We start from the raw sequence: 11,336 nt of genomic DNA, 5'->3' as shown, positions 1-11,336 counted from the left end.
ATAAATTATTTTCATTATAATACTATATTGCGCCGGCGCCGTGGCTCAATAGGCTAATCCTCCGCCTTGCGGCACCAGCACACTGGGTTCTAGTCCCAGTCGGGGCACCGGATTCTGTCCCGGTTGCTCCTCTTCCAGGCCAGCTCTCTGCTGTGGCCAGAGAGTGCAGTGGAGGATGGCCCAGTGCTTGGGCCCTGCACACCATGGGAGACGAGGAGAAGCACCTGGCTCCTGCCTTCGGATCAGCGCGATGCGCCAGCCGCGGCGGCCATTGGAGGGTGAACCAACGGCAAAAGGAAGACCTTTCTCTCTGTCTCTCTCTTTCACTGTCCACTCAGCCTGTCAAAAAAAAAAAAAATACTATATTGCACTATATTGCTCTACTCAGTTTGTGGTCCACTCTGACCTGCAGCATTTTCTACGGTATTTTAGGCTCTTCAGCCTAATACCTTTTTTTTTTTAAATGCAAATACCTTACTCTTTAAAAAAATGACTAAAGATAGAGAAATTTAAGAATACCTTTTTAAATATGTCAATAAACTAAACATCCCTTTCTGGATGTTTTCTTTTCTTGTGACTACTTCATTTATTAGTAAGCTAAGTTTCTAAGGGAAGGCTTGACCTCAACTCAGACTTTGACCCATCTTCGTCTTGACTAACCTGGAAGTAACAAAGTTCCTAAATCTTATCAGATGAAACCGCATGAAGCCAATCATGATGACTGTTCTTCTTAAGGTATTTCTTGATAAGGTACTTCAAATACCTTTTAGGGAACTGCCTCTCAGAAACAACTGTGATTTTATCCTTGAAGCATTCAATGTAAACAACATTCCCGATTTTCCCACTGACTTTAACTGTCTCGCGGAGAAAATGTTCAGAATTTCCTGAATCAAAAATTCCATCTTCTGCAAGATGAGTAACGTCCAAATTAGGATTCTAGCTTGATTTCATAGGCTTTTTGCCTGTGCAGTGCCATCTTGAGAGACCACAGTAGAACAGAGAGCCATCTTGAGTCTGTATTTCTGCTTTCTAAAGCTGATGATGCACATTTGTCTGTGAGGAAATTGAAAGCACATTTTGGGGCCGATGTTGTGGCGCACTAGGTTAATCCCATATGGGCACCAGGTTCTAGTCCCGGCTGCTCCTCTTCCAGTCCAGCTCTCTGCTATGGCCTGGGAAAGCAGTGGAGGATGGCCCTGGTGCATGGTCCCCTGCACCCGCATGGGAGACCAGGAAGAGGCACCTGGCTCCTGGCTTCGGAATGGTGCAGCTCTGGCCATTGCGGCCATTTGGGGAGTGAACCAACGGACGAAGACCTTTCTTTCTGTCTGTCTCTCTCTCACTGTCTGTAACTCTGACAAACAAATTTTTAAAAATCTTTATTAAAAAAACACATTTTGTTATCAGTGGACACATTCTCTGACATTTCGAAGTCATATTATATTCTGCTCCTAACAGTCACATTGGTAGCATCCCCTCCTTGTAAATGGGTGTACTCTCTAAATTTAGTGAACATTTTCAAGATCTTTAAGTTAATGACAAAGAACAACCCTTAAGGATGTAGACAGGTTGGAGAGGAGCCACTGCTAATCATTATTTGGGACTTTTCAACAAGCTAATAATATTGCCAGTATCCCTGCTCCTGGCTTAGAATATTGTGTGGCTTAGAATCAATTGTTTTATTTACACTCACAAAGGTGATTTCTCTCCACTCTATCCACACCCCTCACCGGCATGTATTTGTCCTGTATGTACAAAAGGAAACAGCACTGGTCTGACATAACTCTTTTTAGTAAGCCATGCCTTAGCATCGAGCACGTAAGGAAATAAAACCGTTTTCTCTGCATCAGAGCCAAGGCGTTCTGCAGTGTGGTTTCTCACCAGCACTCAGTAAGTGGAACAGAAAACAAACTGGGCCGCTGGTGCCGGGAAACAGGCACAGGGTAAGGTATTTACTTGTGAAAGTGGCAAGAATGATTCAAGATCTGAGGTCACCAGGATCTGATGGACAGGCAGCCACCCGGAATAAAATCTGACCTCCTTCCATAATCCACACAGCATTTTACTGCCTATAAACAGCCCACAGCTACAGCCAAGGGAAACTCTCCGGTTTTTGTCTAAAACCAAAATGCAGACAACCATCAAGCAAATACAACTAAATATTCTGAGAAAAGAAAACATACGTCGCTCTGTGTTAAATTACACCTCAACCATGCACAGGCAAGCCCCATCGAAGCCTGATAATTCTTTACTCGGCTTTAACTTGTCCAGATCATTTACTTTTTGGATAAAATCCCTGCCCGTTTCATGGGACTCCTTGGGGAATTATTTTCACTCATTGGAACCACTTCCTTTTCAAGGCATAAGCCTTATTATTCCTTCTCCAGTTCTGACTTGACCATAACATACACAGTTTGTTCAAGGTCAAATATTTTCTCTTTGCATATTGAGTTCCTTTTCAGTGTCAGAGTCATTGTTTCAATTGCAAGCAGCTAGGTGCTGGAGACTCTGTGAGTGTGTGTGTGTGTGTGTTTTCTTAATACAAGAATTCCTCATCCTGTGGCTGAAGGAAGTATGCCAAATTTCAATATTAAAAAATAAATAAAAGGAGGAATTAAATCTCTAATAGTTACCCAAAGACTCTCAATTTCAGAATTTAGAAATTCCTTTTTCATTAGAGTCAGTGGATTGAAACTGCAGTGTTAAGTGTGGCAGGTGACGGAAGGCACGGGCCCACCTCCTGGCTGAAAGAGCTGCATCACGGGCAAGAGCATAGCTCCATCTGGCCACAGCTGTGAGAGCTTCACTTCTGGCTTCCGCCAGCCCTCACTGGCACCCTCTAAGTGCTTCCAGACTAGTTCCAGAGGTCCCAAACTTTTGATCATTTACTTCTCTGATGACCTAACAAATGTCCAGGAGCAAAGCTCCCTAATTCAGAAGGTTCCCCAGAAATCAGACACCCTCCCCACTCCCTTATGTCTTCACACTGCTTCTGCTGGCCTCAGCCTCACTGGTTCCAAGACCCAGCATTCATTCTGCTAACATGTATGCCTTCATATTTGACCCTGTGTTCTACCCTACCACCTCAACTGTACCTCATCCAGAGCACATGTCCCCAAAAGCAGGACTAGTGACGTGGAATTTACTTTATAGCCAACTTAACTAGTAGATGTCTCTCATACTGAACACCACACACAACATAGGATCTAAATCAGTTCAAATACCTCCAGCTGATAACTTGTGGCCCTGGAAGAATTTTTGACCTTGCAGCAGAACCACTAAATTCCACTGTACCTGGTAATGTATCCTTGCAAGAACTCATTCATTCGCATTCATTTATTTTTACATGCATGTATTTAATGACTTATTTAAGAAGTATTTGCTAAACATCTTCTATATGCTAAGCAAGGATGATTCAAAGCAACATTGCTGTCCTCAAGAAGCTCATAATCTAATAGTAGAGTCAGATAAAGATGATTATGGTTATAAAACATGAGGAAAATGCAGTGATTGTGAAATGTAAAGGGTGGGGCCGGCACTGTGGCGTAGTGGGTAAAGCTGCCACCTGCAGTGCTGGCATTTCATATGGGCACCAGTTCAAGTCCTGGCTCCTCCACTTCCAATCTAACTCTCTGCTAGGGCCTGGGAAAGCAGTAGGAAATAGCCCAGGTACTTGGGCCCCTGCACCCATGCGGGAAGACCCGGCGGAAGCTCCTGGCTCCTGGCTTTGGATCGGCACAGCTCCAGCCATTGCAGTCAATTGGGGAGTGAACCACCGGATGAAAGACCTCTGTTTCTCTGCCTCTCCTTCTCTCTCTGTGCAACTCTGACTTTCAAATAAATAAATAAATCTTAAAAAAAAAAAGAAATGTAAAGGGTATATTGGTGCTCTGAGAAGATGACTCTTATCCAGCTTGGAGTTAGGGAAGACTTTTGGACCAGATTGAGATAACATCCAATTTATTATCATATATGAAGCAAATATATAATTAAGACAGCAAATGAAACCAAATTACATCTCAGAAAATCCAGGTATAGCTTCACAAAGGTACTGCCAACATATTATGTCATTGACCACATACATTCAGTCTTCAGCTGGTAGCTTCTTTCTACGAGCACAAGTAAATGGGAAAAATGTTGGTTTGTGGCAATTGCTATGTCCTTGGGAAATGTTCTGAGGCTTCCAGGTCCACTGTCTCTGCTCTGCTCATTAGCTATTTCCATAACAGATCTTCAGAGGAACCAACATGCAAGACTCAGCTGTTGCTAAGAGATGACCTCTAAAGTCATAAAAGTTGAATGTAGTCAGGGAAGCTTTGCATTTGATACTACCAGTAGAACTGCATCCAGAATTTTTGATTTTAAAATGCCTTTATGAGCAACATCAGCTATCCCCATCCATATGTATTCCAGTAGCAGTACTGATCTACCAGGGCCTGCTGCTTTCTGTAAATAGAAAAGGAAGGAAAAAACAGCTTCTAGTCAAAATGAGATCAACTCATCTGACCCACAAAAAAATCCAATTAATTTACAACAAGACAATTAAGGCAATTCCCATGGGATAAGCTAGCTTGAGCTTTTAACTAATCTTGTGTAAAACATGGAGGCAAATTGGTTTTAGATGGCAACCTAAACACTTACACGTTTATTTGGAGTTTGAGTCTCTTTCATCAGTAAGAAGGGCCCCTTGGGGCTGGCACTGTGCAAAGCCTCCACCTGCAGCACCTGCATCCCATATGGGCACTGGTTCCAATCCCAGCTGCTCCTCTTCCAATCTAGCTCTCTGCTAATGGCCTGAGAAGGCAGCAGAAGATGGCCTGAGTGCTTGGACCCTTACACCCATGTGGGAGACCCAAAAGAAGCTCCTGGCTCCTGGCTTCAGATCGGCCCACTTCCAGCTGTTGTGGCCATTTGGGGAATGAACCAGCAGGTGGAAGACCTTTCTGTCTTTCTGTCTCTCTGTAACTACCTTTCAAATAAATAAATAAAAACCTTAAAAAAAAAAAAAAGGAGCCTTAATGTTTACTTAATGCAAAGTTCTTCCATTTTTCTAGTTGTTGTTATTGCCAAGCCCCAAACAGTATGGATATGTCATTTTTATTTATTTATTTATTTTTGTATCCTCAGTGGGTAACTCAGAAAATAAAAGAAATTTGGGGCTGGTGCTGTAGCGTAGCAGGTAAAGCTGCTGCCTGCAGTGCCAGCATCCCATATGGGGGCCAGTTCAGGTCCTGACTGCTCCACTTCTGATACAGCTCTCTGCTATGCCTGGGAAAGCAGTAGATGGCCCAAGTCCTTGGGCCCTTGCACCCACAAGAGAGACACAGAAGAAGCTCCTGGCTCCTGGCTTCGGATCAGTCCAGATCCAGCTGAAGCAGCCATTTGGGGAGTGAACCAGTGTATGAAAGACCTCCCTTTCTCTCTGCTGCTACCTCTCTGTAGCTCTGCCTTTCAAATAAATAAATAAACCTTTTAAAAAAGAAAAGAAATTTAATAAATGTTTATTGCATGAATTTTTTAAATCCCAAATTTGAAAACAGGGTGAAGGAATAGGGAGGAAGTAATCTAATCCTGTTTGGGCCTAGCTCCCACCACCTTAACCTAGAATGTAAGAACAAAGAACAAGTACTAATCCCTGTTCAGAATGTCAATATTTGAAATTGTGTTTATTTGCCAGGTGGTATCTCAGTTGTTTATGTTTCTTTCAATGTTGTATAGCTCTGTTTGTCTGGCCTTCGACATGTTTGTTCACCCTGATGGAAAGCTTAGATGGAGTGGAAATGATGCCTATTTTAAAGGTTTCGTGGCACTCGAGTACCTAAAGATGCTGTGTTGAATAGAGCCTCTGGGAGAACTTAATGAGTGACAACATTTTAAGTGAACTGAAATACCAAAAACAAAAAACACTACAGCCTCTTTTTGGAAGAATACTGAATGACATCAGTGTTGTTTCAAAGCAGCATACCAACATTCAGAAAAAATTCCTCATTACTGGCCAGCGCCGTGGCTCACTAGGCTAATCCTCCGCCTTGCGGCGCCGGCACACCGGGTTCTAGTCCCGGTTGGGGCGCCGGATTCTGTCCCGGTTGCCCCTCTTCCAGGCCAGCTCTCTGCTGTGGCCAGGGAGTGCAGTGGAGGATGGCCCAGGTGCTTGGGCCCTGCACCCCATGGGAGACCAGGAGAAGCACCTGGCTCCTGCCATCGGATCAGCGCGGTGCGCCGGCCGCAGTGCACCAGCCGCGGCGGCCACTGGAGGGTGAACCAACGGCAAAGGAGGACCTTTCTCTCTCTGTCCACTCTGCCTGTCAAAAAAAAAAAAAAATTCCTCGTTACATTAGAAGTCTCTCCCTCCATGCCCCAGTGCCCATTTCCCCAAAAGAGTATGTCTGCAGTTAGCAGAGGAAGGGAAGGAAGAAATGGAGGGGCCAGTGCTTTGCTGCTTCTTCCTGGGGCCACAACACTGCCATACATTTGCAGCATACAAACAGCTGCTCTTAGACATACCTCCATGCTCTGCCTCCAACAATCCCCCCAGCAATGACACTGGAAGGCATCTTCAGTTTGATGAGGCCCCAGCCCTGCTATAAACCATCATCTTAGAAGAAGGAATCACAGATCTAGGAGGACATTAACAAGAACATGGTAAATGTGACTTCCCAGGGTTCTCCTCCCAGCGGTCTGATCCAATAGGTCTGGGGTACAGCCCGGAATTTATATATTTAACAAGAACTGCAGGAGAACTTTGTCATCTTATCCAACCTTTAAATTTTATACATGATAATATCAAGGCTTGAAAGATGCAATGACTTGGCCAAGTTCACACAACAAAACAGTTTTAAAGCTAGAGTAGACTACTAGATCAGACTTTGTCACTTCAGCTCCCAAAGTTGCTGTGTTAATATCTAAATTAAGGAGTCTCTTGGAAATCAAGGTTTTTTGGGGGGCTAGTGCTGTGGCATAGCAGGTAAAGCAGCTGCATCCCCATATGGGCACCAGTTAGAGTCCTGGCTGCTCCACTTCTGATCTAGCTCCCTGCTAATGCACCTGGGAAAACAGTGGAAGATGGCCCAAATCCTTAGGCCCCTGCACCCACATGGGAGTTCTAGGTGAAGCTCCTAGTTCCTGGTTTCAGCCTGGCCCAGCCCTGTCCATTGCAGCTATTTGAGGAGTGAGCCAGAAGATGGACCACCTCTCTCTCTATCTCTCCCCCTCCCTCCCTGTAACTCTTTCAAATAAATAATTAAATCTTATATTAAAAAATAAAGGTCGGCCGGCACCGCGACTCACTAGGCTAATCCTCCGCCTTGCGGCGCCGGCACACCGGGTTCTAGTCCCGGTCGGGGTGCTAGATCCTGTCTTGGTTGCCCCTCTTCCAGGCCAGCTCTCTGCTGTGGCCAGGGAGTGCAGTGGAGGATGGTTCAAGTGCTTGGGCCCTGCAACCCATGGGAGACCAGGAGAAGTACCTGGCTCCTGCCATCGGATCAGCGCAGTGCGCCAGCCGCAGCACGCTGGCCGCGGCGGCCATTGGAGGGTGAACCAACAGCAAAGGGAAGACCTTTCTCTCTGTCTCTCTCTCTCACTGTCCACTCTGCCTGTCAAAAAAAAATTAAGAAAAAAAATAAATAAAGGTCTTTTTTATGACCAAGTTGGTCATATTGATCCTGGGAAGCAGATGGAGCAATGTCATCATGTGCATGTTATACGGTTTGTTCTCACATAAATGCTGCATAAGACAAAATGCATCCATTAGTTTGTGGACTCAAAAGGCTTCCAAAGCCTTGGCAGCTCATGACAAGAGCCTCAGGTGGTCACTGACATCATACCTAAGAGTGTCAACTGGGGGCTGGCGGTGTGGTGCTATGGGTTAACGCCCTGGCCTGAAGTGCCAGCATCCCATATGGGCGCCAGTTCAAGACCTGGCTGCTCCACTTCCAATCCAGCTCTCTGCTATGGTCTTGGAAAGCAGTAGAAGATGGCCCAAGGCCTTGGGCCCCTGCACTCACATGGGAGACCTGGAAGAAACTCCTGGCTCCTGGCTTTGGATCAGCACAGCTCCAGCCGTTCTGGCCTACTGGGGAGTGAACCATCATTTGGAAGACCTCTCTCTCTCTGCCTCTCCTCTCTCTGTGTAACTCCAACTTTCAAATAAATAGATAAATCTTTGGAAAAAAAAAAGAATGTCAATTGTTAAATCAACAACAGGAATCACTGTGCGCTTGCTCCCCGTGTCCTTAATGAGTTGTACTTTGAGAATTAACAGTAAAGCTTGTCTTCAAACAGTGCTTTATACTTTGTGTGTCTGTGTGGGTGCACACTGTTGAAATCTTTACTTAGTATAGAGTTGATCTTCTGCATATAAAGATAATTAAAAATGACTCTTAATGAAGAATGGGATGGGAGAGGGAGTAGGAGGTGGTACGGTTTGGGGTGGGAGGGCAGGTATGGGGGAAAGAACCGCTATATTCCAAAAAATATACCTATGAAATTTATATTTATTAAATAAGCTCTCTAAAAATAAAAAAAATACATCCATGGATAGCCTATTTCCAGAAAGTGACAATTTTTTGAAAAGATTTTCATAAAGTAGAAACAAGAGTAAGAAACCTAATTTCTCTTTGCTTAGCTCTATCCTGCAAAGTTCGCTTCCTTGTGAAAAGCTGGCTGTCTCTTTCTCCTGCGTCCCTTTGCCTCTGAGGCAAAAGTTGACATTTCTTCTTCTTTTTTTTTTTTTTTTGGACAGGCAGAGTGGACAGTGAGAGAGAGAGACAGAGAGAAAGGGCTTCCTTTGCCGTTGGTTCACCCTCCAATGGCCGCCGCGGCCGGAGCGCTGCGGCCGGCGCACCGCTCTGATCCGATGGCAGGAACCAGGTGCTTCTCCTGGTCTCCCATGGGGTGCAGGGCCTAAGTACTTGGGCCTCCTCCACTGCACTCCCTGGCCACAGCAGAGAGCTGGCCTGGAAGAGGGGCAACCGGGACAGAATCCGGCGCCCCGACCGGGACTAGAACCCGATGTGCTGGCGCCACAAGGCGGAGGATTAGCCTAGTGAGCCAAGGCACCGGCCAAAAGTTGACATTTCTTAACATGGCATATAAGGTCCTTCACCCTGTTATGCTAATCTGCCTAATCTCTTACCGCGCCCTCAGCCTATATACCCTTTACCAAACACCTTTACTATTCTCTGAACATCCCATGCTGTCCCACAGGACACTCTGTGCATTCACATACACTGTTTCCTGAGCCTGCATTGCTCAAACGCCTCCTCTCATCACCCACCCTTATTTCTAGTCCATTGCCCAGAAAGTCCTCTTTGTCCATCATAACTCAGCTTAAACATAACCTCTGAAAGCTCACCTCTAGGACCTTGGCCAAGGTAACTTGTTCTGCCTTCCTGACTCCTGCAGTACTTTGTTTGAATTTAAGTTATCTGTTTATGATTTTGGAATCTTCACTTAACCATGAGTCAAGGGTAGCATTATGTTTTTATCTATCTTGGCATTTATAGCATGCAGCACATAGAGGTTGGTAAATGATGGCAGAACAAGCGATTAAAGCCAGAATTTCTCATTATAAATCTTTTAAAATAGTTTTATTGTGATATTAATTGACAAAGTTCACCCATTTAAAGTGTGCAGTTCAATGGCTTTAATAAGTTTACAGGGTTGTACAGCCATCTTCACGGTCTAATTTTAGAACATTTTTGTGTCCTTAGAAATAAACTTTATACCCTTCAGCCATCACTTCCCTAAGCCCTCATTACTCCCATTCCACCATAGATAACCACTAGTCTACTTTCTCTGTAGATTGCTTATCCTGAACATTTCTTATTATAAATGGAATTATATATGGTCTTTTGTGACTGGCTTCTTTCACTTAACATAATATTTTTAAGACTTATCCATGTTTTCAAATATATTGACACTTCTTTTTAAAGATTTATTTATTTATTTGAAAGTCAGAGTTACACATAAAGAGAAGGAAAGTCAGAGAAAGAGAGGTCTTCCATCCGTTAGTTCACTCTCCAATTGGCTGCAATGGCAAGAGCTGCGCTGATCCGAAGCCAGGAGCCAGAGCTTCCTCCAGGTCTTCCCACACGGATGCAGGGGCTCAAGGACTTGGGCCATCTTCTACTGCTTTCCCAGGCCACAGCAGAGAGCTGAATTGGAAGTGGAGCATCCAGGACTTGAACTGGTGCCCATATGGGATACCGGCACTGCAAGTGGTGGCTTTACTCGATACACCACAGCACCAGCCCCAACACTTCATTTTTTATGGCCAAATCATATTCCATTGTATAGATATGTCACATTTTATTTATTCATTCACCAGTTGATGACCATTTAGGTTGTTCCTGCTTTATGGCTGTTATGAATAATGCTGTTTTGAACAATCCTGTACAAGCTTGTGTGTGGACATGGGTTTTCATTTCTCTGGGGTAGAATTGCTAGACAATTTTACATTTCTACCAGCAATATATGAAGGCGCCAATTTTTCCATGTCCTCACTGATATTTGTTATTGTCCATTGTTTTGTTCATAGATATCCTGGTGGATGTGACGTGGCATCTCACTATGCTTTGTTTTACTTTGTCTTCAGAGGTAGAGAGACATGAGAGTTCTCCCACCGACCCATTGGTTCACTCTCCAAATGTTCACAATGGCTAGAATGAAGCTGACACTGAAGCCAGGATTTGGGAACACAGTTCAGGTCCCCCATATGGTGACAGGGACTCAGTTACTTGAGCCATCATCACTCTGCCTCCCAGGGTCTGCATTAGCAGAAAGCTGGAGTCTGGAGCTGGAGCCAGGACCGAAGCCCAGGTACTCTATTTGCAACGTCTACTCCATTTCCTTGTGCTCTTGTTTGGCGTCTCCCTAATGACTAATAATTTTGGGCATCTTTTCACATGCTTACTGGATAACTTTTTGGAGAAGTGTTGAAATTCTTTGCCTAGTTTCAAATTGTGTAATTTGTCCTTTTATTGTTGAGTTGTAAAGTTCTTTATATATTTTGGACATACTTTTCTTACCAGATGTACTATTTGCAAAAGTTTCTTCCTATTCTGTAAGTTGTCTTTTCACTTTTTTGATGTTATCCTCAAAGCACAAAAGTTTTTACTTTTATGAAGTCCAATTTGTCTTTTTTATTCTTCTGATATTTATGCTTTGCTACCGTATCTAAGAAACCAGTTTACCCAAGGTCATAAAGATTTACTATTATGTTTTATTTACCATTATGTTTTATTCTCATCATTTTTTTAAGATTTACTTATTTACTTATTTCAAAGGCAGAGTTACAGAGAGGCAGATTGAGAGAGAGAGAGAGAGAGATCCTCTAT

The 11,336-nt window shown here is 44.1% G+C and overlaps 1 pseudogene; it reads right to left on the bottom strand.

The window, feature by feature from the left end:
* Positions 1-597: 597 nt before the first annotated feature.
* Positions 598-6,510, bottom strand: LOC149122641 (ribosomal protein eL22-like pseudogene; annotated as a pseudogene).
* Positions 6,511-11,336: the final 4,826 nt, after the last annotated feature.

This window comes from Oryctolagus cuniculus, chromosome 13 (assembly GCF_051225735.1).
Source record: "Oryctolagus cuniculus isolate XC-2025 breed Fujian yellow rabbit chromosome 13, ASM5122573v1, whole genome shotgun sequence".
Classification (NCBI taxonomy): domain Eukaryota; kingdom Metazoa; phylum Chordata; class Mammalia; order Lagomorpha; family Leporidae; genus Oryctolagus; species Oryctolagus cuniculus.
The sequence above is the reverse complement of the archived record's forward strand: the minus strand, read 5'-3'. Positions and strand labels throughout refer to the sequence as shown.